Source organism: Macrobrachium nipponense, chromosome 41 (genome assembly GCF_015104395.2).
Source record: "Macrobrachium nipponense isolate FS-2020 chromosome 41, ASM1510439v2, whole genome shotgun sequence".
NCBI lineage: Eukaryota > Metazoa > Arthropoda > Malacostraca > Decapoda > Palaemonidae > Macrobrachium > Macrobrachium nipponense.
Genome location: NC_061102.1, coordinates 34,984,247 through 34,994,246, shown reverse-complemented (window position 1 = coordinate 34,994,246; position 10,000 = coordinate 34,984,247). Strand labels below are relative to the sequence as shown.

The 10,000-nt window shown below is 40.4% G+C and overlaps 1 protein-coding gene across 12 annotated transcripts in view; it reads left to right on the top strand.

The window, feature by feature from the left end:
* LOC135212682 (hexokinase type 2-like) overlaps positions 1 to 10,000 on the top strand; it is an 85,987-nt gene that overhangs the window by 44,324 nt on the left and 31,663 nt on the right. Inside the window, exon 1 of one of the 12 annotated variants that reach the window (XM_064246355.1) lies at positions 8,002 to 8,116. The exons of 8 other annotated variants lie outside the window; for them this stretch is intronic. The gene's annotated coding sequence lies outside the window, so the exon portion shown is untranslated. Of the gene's footprint in view, positions 1 to 8,001; positions 8,117 to 8,171; positions 8,195 to 10,000 lie in introns of those variants that run through there. 3 more of the 12 variants (XM_064246359.1, XM_064246358.1, XM_064246357.1) reach the window with 3 other exon arrangements.

Below are 10,000 nucleotides of genomic sequence, written 5' to 3'. Positions count from 1 at the left end.
GTCATGCCACCTTTAACCACATGCTCTCTGTAGAGATGGGTAATCCTACTTGTCCTCTACTGCTGACGTTTTGGATTCTTCTCCAACTCTTGTTACTCTTCATTGATGAGTTTCCGACCTCTTTATAGCGTACTTTGCGCTATGTGTTACTATTGCCCCCTTCTCTCATCATCCTTCATTGTTTTGGCTTGGGTTAGCATTGTTTTATTTTTCTCTCTCTCCATAGGTTTTCGCAGAAAGAGAGAGAGAGAGAGAGAGAGAGAGAGAGAGAGAGAGAGAGAGAGAGATAACGTCACCAATAAACTAGGTTTAATGGACGAAAGTGTACTACAAAACGTGCCTATTGGTCAAGATCTCTCCGCCAAGTTAGAATCGCTGGACAGTCAGATTGTAACGGCAGAGATCTTGCCATCTTGGGCTAAACTTCATTACAGAGGTTGACAGGTTGGAGAGAACCTTGCTAAAAGATAGACTTCGAAGTAGGAATTTACATAACTACACTGATAGACTCCATCTCTCCAAAAAGAGGTTGGTAAAGACTATTAAAAAAAAAACAGACATTCTGGACAGAACCACTTTACAAGAGCAAAGTGGCTATGAAGGCTAACAACAAAGACAGGTGTCTGGAGAAATCGCAACTTAGAGTTACGCAGCAGAAGCAGCAGAAATGGACTCATTCGGTCTATCGTAAAGGCTGTCTTATCAGACAGGAATGTATAGTTGTTAAAGTGCTGGTCTCGTAATTCTCGGGTCAAGTGGCGAATACTGAGACTCTACTAGCTGAGGTCCGATCGAGAGGCAAAAGCCTGGTGGAAGACTGAAACTGCAATTTGCCCAATTGAGAATAGTGTAATAGATATTGGAGATATTATGCCCTTGAGAGGAAGCAAGTCGATGAGGGCCAGATTTCTTTATCTTTGACATGGCTTTATTTCGGCCCTGTTTTCTTTCTCTCTCCTAAAGAGAAGACCTCACAGTCGTGAAGTTATAGAAAACAAGCTAGATAAGTAAATATGATGCCGTTATTTTTTTAAACGAAGGTGGCTTACACTGCACACGATGCGAGAATTTAGTTCAATTTCAGTAATAGTTGATTGTTACTTGTGTTACTGTGAATCTGAGAGACAAAAATTCTGCAGTTTTAGTCAGGAGAGGAGTACTGTGCACAGTTTCTCAGCTTACTCATGTTTGTTTTAATAGACATCGAAGAGTCTGTATGAACTGTCATGAAAGACTTAAACGAAAAAAGAAAAAAAAACTATTTGGGAGCTTTTATAAGGCTTCTAACTCTTTGTCAGGCTTCTGATGTATGTCAGTGTGTCTGGTGCTAAGTAACTAGCAGGAAGCCTACGGGTGCATAAGATGTGATTCTGAGACGTATTGGGAAATATATACGTTTCCTAATGAGCATTTTGGAAGCTTGAATTTCAATTTAATGTCCTGTGGACTTGTTCCATGTGAATAGTGTTTATCTTCTGAATGATAATAATAATAATATATGTGTGTGTGCGTGTATGTACATTTACGTATGTACTATATAAATATTGATCATCAAATGGTCGTACCATCCCATGATCTCATTTCTTTAAGCGTTCAGTGCCTCCATGCCCTCTTTATAACTCTGGGACTTTGCCAGTCTGAGTCCGTTCTTTTTGGAGGTTCACCTTGCTTGGTTGCAGAAGGGCAATGCTTACTTCATGAAGGACATCCATCCCTCACTGTCAATCTTGAGTAGCACAGCCGGCTTTCATATTCCTGAACTGTAACCGAGTACCGATCCTCCCCTGAAAAAGCGGGACGCCATATCTTACAAACTAACCATAGACTCATCGTGAAAATATTCTCATTATGTTTCCCACTGGACTAAAGGAGATTCACATTAACCCTGCATTTTATGTCTAGGGAAGTCCCTTGCGATGCTCCTGATTGGCTGTTCATGAGCCAATCACAGGGCTGGAAACTCTCAGTCTCTCTCAAGAGAGTTCACAGAGGCAGGATGTATGTTCCACCTCTCCTGAAAGACGTATTCCTCAGGAGGAGAGGTGGAACATAGATCCTACCCATGTGAACTCTCTCGAGAGAGACTGAGAGTTTCCAGCCCTGTGATTGGCTTATTAACAACCAATCAGGAGCGTCGTAAGGGACTAGCCTAGACATCAAATGCACGGTTGATGTGAATCTATTATAACCCAACCTAACCTAACCTAGGGACACGGCAAAAAAACTGGGGCTGGTGCAGCACCAGCTGACATCTCGGGAATTTGCAGTCTGGTCGTGAGAGAGGAAGATTGATAGGGTGGTCTGATGTGTTGCCTCAGAGATCGACTCCTGAGGCGCGGCTGAAATTCAGTTGGCGTTCTTGTTCCTGTTTTGTTCCTGCTGAAGTTTTTGGGCTTTCCTCCCTGGAAGTTCTCGCCTTTGCTTTTCTGTCTGTCGTCGGGGTTTCTTTCTTCTTTTTTTTTTATTACAACAAAAGACTCTGAGTGACTGTCATTTAAGCTAATTGTAAATATTTGTTTTATTGAAAAGTTTATATTGTATCTAAAATAAGATTGTAACAGGGTAAATAGCTACTTGTAAAAGCCTAATTAGTTTCATGCACATCTTGGCAGCAGGAAAAGTATGAGCTTTGCTAAAAGTTAGAAAAAAAACGCTACTAGTACTTTATTTCCAAAATTATTTGATAAGTCTTTCATAGAAAATGGAAATCCAACATGTCTTTTGTTTTTAACACCAGCGTAGAACATAAATTTTCAACATTGCTATATTTAACTACTGACGTGCTGGCGGTCGGTCCATGAGACGGTATGATAAGATAATGAACTCTGTTTTGATGATTGATGCCTAGAATTATACAGGCGAAGGTGAACTGAAGTGCTTGAAGCCTCTTTGGTCCTTATCTGATTGTAGACTTTGCCATTAACGCGATCTTGAGATATGCAAGATTTCTGTCAATATTATTTGCTCAGGCGAGCAGTTGAACCCTCAGGTCAAAGATGAAGAAAACGGCTTTATCTTGAGGCGTGCTAATCACTTCATTGAGTGTGCTGCCTTTTGGTCTAGCAGTGACGATAAGATAAGCGACGGGAGAGAAGCAGGTGTCAAGGTGAGGTCCTATCACTCATCAGCATTATCGTCTCGCCTGTAGTTTTTACATTCGCACCTTCCTACTTCCCCCGGACGTGGATTCGTGTTAGGATTTGAATTTCTCTTCCTGCTCGCGTTATCCATCAATTTCAATCCTCATGAGGCGGAGAGATGTCGGTTCCTTCGGGGATAAGTGACTGTCTCTCTCCGTCCCACTTCTCTTGTCTTCACTATGTTGCCCGTCCCAACGGCCTCTGGACTTAAAACAAGTCAAATCCTAAACAAGGCACGGTACCAGTAACCGAAGAACTGAATGCTTCATTATTCATGGTTCACAGTCACGATCTCACGGAAAGAGACTCATTCGCTCTCGACCTTCGGTCCCGCTCAATTGGTTTTTATCTATTTTTCTTTCCTTGTAATCATTGTTCAATATCCGATGTTAATCTGGAAGGAAGGAAGGACTTTGTAACCTCAAAATATTTCCTTTGTTATTACATATTGTTCGGGGAAGGACTTATTTTTTTATTACGAAATATCGGCAAGGAAATGGCTCTGTTAACTTCATGAATGACTTTTATTTTAGATTGACTAACGGTAAGATTAACAGTAGACCTGAGATAATGAAACAATGACAGTGTACAAAGCAACAATTTAATATCTTCATTTTCGTGTTTTAAAGTTTGTTTCCGGTAACTCGAACTAAAACTTTACTTCAACCACGTTTTGACATATATTGGAGAGTATAATGCCTTGGTAATTAAAATGTATGAAATGGGACGAACGGCATTTAAATTTGCGTAGGATACACATTCTATTATGCTTTTCACGTTTTTTCTCAAAGCGTAATTGTTTTTTCTCAAAGCGTAATTGTTTCATGCAAACTAAATAAGCTTCGCAGGCATAACGTCGTATGTTAACTCTTTTGAGAAACAAACATGAAAGAGAAAAACGTAGCGTGGTGTTTGTCCAGCGTGTTGTCTGTAAATACCGACCAGTACTTTTAACGGGTATATATATCCACGTCCGTCGCTGAGAAGCGAATTGCGTAACGCATTCCATAAGGGGGAGGGGGGAGGACTGAGCCTAACCAGTCCCTACCCTGGCGCCCATGGATCCTGTGTTTGCCCTGCGATGGTGATTCCTTTTATCACTTGAGATTGGAGTTTCCCGCTCGAGCACCTGAGAGTATTGTATCCCGAAAATGTTCCTTCGGTGCTAAGTGTCTTTGATGCTCAAAAACAAAACTAATGTTTTAAAGGAAATCGTTCAACGGTCACTGTTGCTGCTGCTGTGCCATGAAGGCTGGCGCCACAATAAACTTCACGTGGTGCGAAAATCTCCGTAGAAGCAGTTTCCACTGGTACCCGCCAGACCAGAGCGGTCAGTCGTTGCTTGAATGTGCTTTTCATCCTGCTGCGTGAGGGCGTCAGGTCCGATGATGCATTCAGTCAATGCTCATACTCGAAATGACTCCTCGAATTCCTTCTTTCCTTGTGGACAGCCTAACGGCAATGGTGAGGTCATCCTTACAGACAACCATAATTCCCTTCTTGTAAGTTTTGTCCTCGTAAGGGCTATAGTAGATTCACATCAACCGTGCATTTGATGTCTCGGCCAGTCCCTTGCGACGATCCTGATTGGCTGTTGATAAGCCAATCACAGGGCTGGAAACTCTGTCTCTCGAGAGAGTTCACATAGGCAAGATGTATGTCCCACCTCTCCTGAAAGACGGATACCTCAGGAGAGGTGGAACATAGATTCTACCCATGTGAACTCTCGAGAGAGACTGAGATCTTCCAGCCCTGTGATTGGCTTATCAACACCCAATCAGGAACGTCGTAAGGGACTGGCCTAGACATCAAATGCACGGTTGATGTGAATCTACTATAGTACCATTCATCTGGCGATGTACTGTAGGCATTACTTAAGTTTATTTGCTGCAACCCCTTTCATTCCTAATACTGAACCTCCATTCATATCCTCATTCTTCTATCCTACTTTCGACCCTCTCCTGACAATTGATTCAAAGGGCGACTGTGATGTTTTCCTCCTGTTACGCCTTTCGAACCTCCTTTATTCTCAATTCTCCTTTCAGCGCTGAGTGACTTCAAAGGTCTCAGCGCTTACATCATCATGCCTGAATCACATGTTCCAGTTCCAGTCCATATTCCATAAGATTTGTTTACATTACGTTTCCAAGAAATGAGGAAGGAAAGGGATACTCTTTCATTCGTGAAATACCAAGGAGAACGTTTCGTTGTCTCTCATTTCCGTCAAGAGGAGAAGCCTTACGCTGCTAATGAGCAGCTGTGCCTCATGCTCGACGCTGTTTGAACTTCGTGGTACAGTCCAGAGATTTTGTTATTGTCCTTACAACTGACCAAAGCCAAATTCTTTCTTGAAAACGTCTTAGAAAAATTCTTACCAGAAATGGTGTGTAAGCAGCCTGAATTCCAGCGGAAGGCTCTCTCTCTCTCTCTCATTGCTATATTTTTATGGAGTTTAAAAGGAACAGAATGTACATAATTTAATTTTAATAATAAAGAAGCAGTTAAGTTTCCTGAAAAGATATATTTAAAAGTGAAACTAAACATTTCTAGAAACGTATCTATATAGTAGCTCTGTTGATAAACTTATTTTGCTTTCTTGATCAATTTGAGGTATCACCAACATTATTATCACTAATGACGACGTTCTACGAGTCTGACTTGCTTATGTAAGTCTAAAACTTCGCCTGTCCTACCGTTTAAAGGTTGACAAAGTTTCGAAAGGAGTCGATTTGGAAAGGGCAGGGTCGGTTATGTTACTGTTATTATTATTGTATTGCGTAGCGAAAAAAGAATGTGCGAGAATTCAGGAGCGTCGTAAGGGACTTGCCTAGACATCAGATGCACGGATATATTTCTACAATTAAGCGTAACTAGCACGCATGATATCTCAAACACACACACATATAATATATATATATGTGTGTGTTTGTGAGATATGCGTGCTAGTTACGCTTAATTGTAGAAATATATCCAGGATACACGTTCTCAGTTTTTGAATAAAATGACAGCGATGAATATCTGAGCATAGGCCTAGGCGCTCGCGGGCAGATTTACTGAGAGAGCATGCGATCAGCTTCCGTACTATTAACTTTAAAACACAAAGAAAATCCCTTCCGTGTGTTAAAATATTGATATTATTTTCTCCCTTCTCAGGCATATATGTATATTGCCTGTGTGTTTTAATATTAATACTCAGCGAGATTAAATATATATCTTTCATCCATCCTCGTAGTTTATTGATCGTGTATAAAGCGTTTCAATCTTCCATGCAATCCATGCTTATTTCATTGATGCAAGCGGGAGCAAAGTGCTTTGTCTGTTGTGCTTTATTTTGATGCAATGTTAAAAAATACCGAAAGCCTAGGTCGCTTTCACATCAATAAATGAAAGCAGAAACCTAAAATACTATCGGTTTTTGTTATAGTTATTGCAAGCATTCGTTGATATACAGTATTTTCCAACAAGATTAAGCAGTTGCGTCATTCAGCCTTTTCATGATCGTAGGAGGCCTTGTACGAATTCTTAAAGGCAAAGGATGTGCAGCTAAGTGACTCCTGTAAGGATACTGAAATGGGATTCTGCTGAGGTAGATAGATAGTAAGCTGCAATGGGGTCTGTTCGCTTGAGTGCCAGACCTTGGCATTTGTTTGACCTGTAGAGTGAGTGGGTGGTGACATTCGATGGTAAGTCTTCCCCACCACCCTCTCTGGAACCGCCATGATGCTCTCTCTCTCTCTCTCTGTATATGTATGTGTGTGTGTATATATATATATATATATATATATATAGTATATATATATATATCAAGCTTCTACTTCTTGGAGAAGGCACCTTCTCCTATTAAACCTGGATATTACCAACCAGTGTCTACCAGCCAAGCCACCAGGTACACAATTCACCGCGTTGGTCTGGGATGGAGAACGTCTCCCTCCCCCCCTCAGTATATCTTGGGCTTGAGCAGGACTTAACCAGGCCCACTAGGCAATTCATAAATACAGCGTAACACGTACATAGACATATACTATATATATATATATATATATATATATATATATATATATATATATACACACACACACACACACACACACATATATATATATATATATATAATATATATATATATATATATATATATATATACACACATATACACACATACAGAGAGAGAGAGTCTCGTTTTGACTGACTCTCTCTTGCTCTCTACTGACGAGGGAGTAAGTTTACTGTTTTACTGTTTCCCCGACTCGAGTGCTGACAGAGAGATGGTTCTCTCTCTCTCTCTCTCTCTCTCTCTCTCTCTCTCTCTCTCTCTCTCTCTCTCTCTGCATTAACAATCAAGCCGTGATATGGTAAATGTAATCAGTGTTGTTGATGTTAATATATTATGCAGAGGCACAAACCTGGCAAAACTCGTTTGATGGTCCTATTGATGTTTCGATTTTTTTTTCTTCTCTCCGAAATAGCTGCGCCGCCCAGCTCTTGGCTTCAGACGTTTAATGACTGCAAAGTGATCCTTTCACCAGTAAAGTAAGAAAGAAAAAATATATACTCGAAGCAATAAGGGTTCTCGGTATCGCCTAGCTTGAGCTTAACGCGAAGTTGACGCAAGACCCATCCTCCAAGTGGGCCGAGTGTGAAAAGTCCCAAAAGCTGAGCTCTCGAGATTGGAAGCTGAAAATGTTAATTTCGAATTCCGTCCTAATGTAGCGGCTTTTGGCAATTATTGCGGAAGTGCCATTGCAGTAATGACTAGTCTCATAATCATATTTAGGCGAATGTTGTAGAATCCCGTCATGGCGATATTCCTCGAATGAGATGATGCAAGCCCCATACCCCTCACCCCCTCCGGAAAGCCATCCCCCTTCCTCCGACTGCCCTGTGTGATGAAATTATGGAACTGGCAACTCTGCGTAAACGATAAGAAGCGGTGCCGGCCGCAGAGTCGGTGTAGTCTGCTACTAACTCTTGGTAAGGTGAGAAGTGACGCTGACGGATTGTTGTGCTTGTGCAGTTGGAGTCGTGCATTAACACTCGAGAGAATAAGAACAAAGGCACCATTAACTGATATTTCGAAAAAAAATCTGCTGTGACTGTGTGAACTCTAGGAAAAAACTGATTGAGTGAACTGCTCTGTGAAAGGCAAATGCCGGCATTAAATAATTTTTTTAATTCACCGAAACATAAGCGTATTCAATTCAAAGGCATAATCTTTGATGCCTCAATAACATTTAACACGGTTTATGTCACACTCTCAAAGCCAAGATTACCAGTTGCAATTAGCTTCTGATTTTGGTAATCGGCGGACAATTGTGCTTAAGCAACTTACCTGTTCGCGAATTTCTGTATTGTGCAAGAAAATGTTTTTTACAGTTTGCTGTCGACCTATTTTGTTTTCTTACAGAAATACAGGCCAGGGAACAGGCATTCGTACATAGTTCTAAATGAACGAAAAATCAATCGTTATCACCTCAGTTAACATGCGTTATGTTGAGTTTTCCTCTCATGCAAGTTTCAGTACGTACCTACTCTGCGAAAATGGGCCTTTATTGATTTTTGCCTTGTCCCAGTTCCGACCTTCAAGTAACAGGGGTCACACAAAGCAGACACGGTTGTGGTGGTGGGGAAAGTACTCTGCTCTCTAGTTGTCTGTGGTCATGTTATTCCAGACAGCAGCATTTCACTAAAAAATACTTCTTAGTCTATACCACTGATGCACTGACTTGCGGGTTATTTATACTTGATAAGGTTATTTATACTTGATAAATTTCATGTATCAGTAATGATCCTCCGTCAACTCAAAGTAAATGGCTATAACTTACATCTCATTTACCTTTAACACAATAGTAATGTTTCTTTCAGTTGAAAACAGATTACCTCGAGTATGGTTCTTGTACCGATGAGATAGCACAAAGAAATCATAATACTGTGTATCCTTATTTGTCCGACTATAGACGTGTTTATGATATGCTGAAACATTCCCCGTACCTTCGACTCGTTTACATTTAATCTCTTTTAACTTGGAAATTACTACTCTGAATGACAATAAGGATTAAGTTATAGGTTATTGCTCCAAGTCGTATCATTTCCTGCAAACGTAATGCTTTAAGAGATAGATAAGTTGTAGAATGGTATGCGTGGCAGTGCTCTTGACAAAAAAGATGCGTATCTTGTTTGTATTCAGCACTTCCTGTGAGGATATGGTGTGGTTCTAATATTTTAGTAACTACAGTTTACAGTACTTGTTGAAGATGAGTTAATGACTATTGTAGGATATTATGATTTATCCAGAAGCGAGAATTGCCTTGGATTCTTTGAATTTCCTGGAAACTGGCAAACTTTAACGGGTCTTAGGTGCTAGGCTAATCAACAATAATGAATAAACACATTAACCGAATGATAGTGTAGGGTGGAGACTGAACCGGTACGAAGCAAGTGTTTCACTCATACAGGTGTGCACAGGTGTATGGAAATGTTGGAATCAATGACAGCTTCACTTGTGACCAATTACCGACTGCCACCTCATACGTCAGTGACGGTGTTACTCCAAGGTCCTTGAACGTTGCTTTTCTTTATATTTATTATTATCTTGGGGGGGGTGTGGTTTTGATTAACCATAAGCTTAAACGGTTTCATAGACCTTTGAGTGTATTGTTAACCTTCGCTCAATTTATTTTAACAGTAATGTGTTTAAACGGCGGGAATGTTCTGACTGAGTACGAAATTTTACTTCAATATATATACTTCATATACTAGTCTATTCAAAATTAGATCCCTTAGTCACATATTTTATTGAAGGCGTTTTTCTCTTTGTTCTTCACAAATATCCATAGCTTTATGGACCAAGTCTTATTAAGTTT